The sequence below is a fragment of the Monopterus albus genome, unplaced genomic scaffold (genome assembly GCF_001952655.1).
Source record: "Monopterus albus unplaced genomic scaffold, M_albus_1.0 scaffold111.1, whole genome shotgun sequence".
NCBI classification, from domain to species: domain Eukaryota; kingdom Metazoa; phylum Chordata; class Actinopteri; order Synbranchiformes; family Synbranchidae; genus Monopterus; species Monopterus albus.
Window position 1 is genome coordinate 1188537 of NW_018127991.1, and position 3469 is coordinate 1192005.

Genomic DNA, 3469 nt, shown 5'->3' on the forward strand with positions numbered 1-3469 from the left:
ATAAAAGACAAGCTACATGTGTGAATTAATGCCTTTTTCTGTGATTGTGCTACAGTGCACTCTTTCGACATAATAAAACAGTGTCACATATTTCCGTGATTTTAATTATAATCAGATTTCTCAAAGGGCAAACACACTGGTTGCTCATTGGCAAATATATGAAAAGAAAAAACAACTAGAACTGGAAAGCACCTTAGAACAAAAGATAAAACAACTCACAGATTTACATTCTCAAAACCCTAGCGAACAAACACAAATTGAAATAAGCTAACTAAAAATGCAACTTGAAAATATTGTGATGACTATGCAGGGTTAGTGGCAGCGGCAAGCATTATGTGAATGTGTAAATAGTTAAGCATAACAGTGTGGTATAATCCTGAGTTATTGTGTTTTACGGTTCTTGTTATTGTTGTATTCTGAGGGGTTAAAAACGACTGTTGGGTTCATGCTGTGTGTGGCGGGTTGCATCAAGCATTCGGTGCTCAAACCTGTTGACTGCTGTTCGATTGGAAGTGTTTTGCTGTATTATGCCTGTGTGTGTTAGTGGCTCTGCCTCCCATTCTACTTCTGTGGACTCTAGGAACCGCAAGCAAACCTGCATTCTGAGAGCAAAGTGCTCTGTTGGGATGATAAGGCTCTACGAGGTCTTTAAGATACGATGGAGCCTTGTCATTAGGGGCTTTGTATGTTAGGAGTTTAAAATCTATTCTGAATTTTACAGGGAGCCAGTGGAGAGAAGCTAATATAGGAGAGATATGATCTCTTGCTAGTTCCTGTCAGTACTCTAGCTGCAGCATTTTGGTTAACTGGAGGCTTTTTAGGAAATTATTGGGGCATCCTAAAAGAGTTACTGTAATCCAGCCTGGAAGTGACAAATGCATGCATTACGTTGGGAGAGGATGTTTCTGATTTTGGCAATATTGCATAAGTGAATGAAGGCAGTTCTAGAGACTTGGTGTGTGATTTAAAGGACATATCTTGGTCAAAAATGACTCCAAGATTCCTTACAGCAGTACAGAGCTATGTCATCTAGAGTAACTATATGGTTACACAGCAGATTTCTAAGGTTTTCAGGCCCAAGCACAATGACTTCAGTTTTGTCAGAGTTGAGAAATTACAGGCCATCCAGGCCTTTATGTCTTTAGGACATGTGTGAAGTTTGACCAGCTGATCCGATTCATTTGGCTTCATAGACAAATATAATTGAGTATCATCTGCATAGCAATAGAAATTTATGCTGTGTTTCCTGATAATACTGCCTAAAGAAAGCGTGTATAAAGTAGAGAGAACTGGACCTAACACAGAATCCTGCAGAACGCCATGATTAGCTTCAGTCTGTGCGGAGATTCATCATTAACATGAACAAATTGGAACCTTTCTGATAAGACTTGAACCAACTTAGTACAGTTCTTTTAATCCCAATAACATGTCCAAGTCTCTGTAATAAGATGCTCTAAACAATGGTGTCATAAACAGCACTGAGATCTAAGAGGAAAAGTCCTTTGTCTGACACCGAGGCCTCGATACATGATTCGAGCTTGGAGAAGGATCTTCCGCAAACCACTGCTTCAAGGCTTGTATTGTTGCCAAAAAGACACGTGACTGATGATGTCCGACGCAGAAACGGCTGGCCTGAGTGACTCCCATGACCGGTTGAGACCGTTGATACCGTGTCATGATGTGAGATCTCGCTGTGCATGTCAGCAGGTGCGTAGGCGTAGGGGTACTATAAAGCCACCCAAGATGATGCGCAACATGTGGGTTTGTTAGTGTAGTAGGTGTGTGCGTAGTTGCTGTTGGTATGATCATTGTTGCTGGTGTGTGATCACCATGGAGCCAGCTAGGAGTAAAAATGATTGATTCTCCATCCTTTGTATTTATTCACACCCTGTCCTAGTTACATACGCACATATTACCATCCTAGCACATCCTCTGATTCCCCAAGCACGCCTTCTCCCACCTACTAGACTACATATGTTCATAGACTCGACCAACTGACCAATCAATCTTTACAAACATTTTCACATCATTCACACAAAGCCTAGTTACACCCATCACATAATTCATTGTTCTGCTGCATACTATTTCACCACCAGATGGCACTAAACCGAACCTTTGAACGAATGAACCAATACTCGATACAAATGATGAAATGGTTTGATACAGGTGTCATGGTGTCAATTGGACATCATTAATACACGGTGGTCAAAAACAGAAATCCAGGGTCAGAAACTAGAGAGTCAGGCAAGGATTAATGCTGGAGAGTCAGAGCTGGAGTCTAGAACAATCTGGCAGGTTGCTGGTGGGGGAAGGCTGCTTATAATGGGGTGAAAAACAGGTGTGATCAATGAGGACCAGGTGAAAGTAATGTGAGTGATGATTAAAGTAAAAAAGACTGAAACAAATATAAAAATAAAAAGCACGACAGGAAGCAAACAAAACCGAATCTTAACTTACAGATGTTTCTAAAGCTGTTGTACTTGATGACACATCTGTGACAGTTGTGGGAACTATTTGATTTTTTTTTTTTCCATAGTAGAGATTTTATTTGTAAAGAAACTCGTGAAATCGTTACTGCTGAGATCTAAGAAAATATTAAGCTCAACACCACCGTGGTTCTTTTTCAGCCTGGCTACAGTGCTGAAAAGAAACCTGGGGTTGTTCTTGTTTTCCTCTGTTAATGATGAATAATATGTGGTTTTGGCACTACGAAGGGCTTTTTTAAAATCTGTTATTAAACTATCATTTCAGGCTAAGTAAAACTCTTCTAACTTAGTGGAGCGCCACCTCCTTTCCAGTTTTCGTGATGCCTGCTTTAGGGAGTGGAGCTGCGAGCTGTACCAGGGGGACTCCTCTGTTTCACTGCCTTCTTTTTCATAGGGGCAACACTATCAAATGTCATACGCAGGGAGGCTGCAGCACTACCAACAAGATTATTGACCTGTGTGGGAGTAAAATAGAGGTGGCCTCCCTCCACTGCATTGGCACATGGCACTGCATAATCCATTAATGTAAATTCAAACTGAATAGATAATGGTCAGACAGAAGAGGGTTTTGGGGAAAAAATATTAAGTGTTCAGTTTATATGCCATATGTCAGAACAAGATCAAGAGTGTGATTAAAACAGTGAGTGGGTTTATCTACAGTTTGAGAAAAGCCATTTGAGTCTAATAATGAACTGAATGCACTGTTGAGGCTGTCACTGTCAACATCTACATGAATATTAAAGTCACCCGCTATGATTATTTTATCTGTACTAAGCACTAAATCAGACAGAAAGTCTGAGAATTCAGTTAAAAACTCTGAATAAGGGGCAGGTGGATGGTATACAATAACAAATAGAACTAGTTTTTGAGTTTTCCACTTTGGGTATGAGAGACTCAGAGTGAGGCTTTCAAATGAGTTATAACTATGTTTAGGTCTAGGGTTGATTAATAGGCTCGAGCGAAAGATCGCTGCCACACATCCC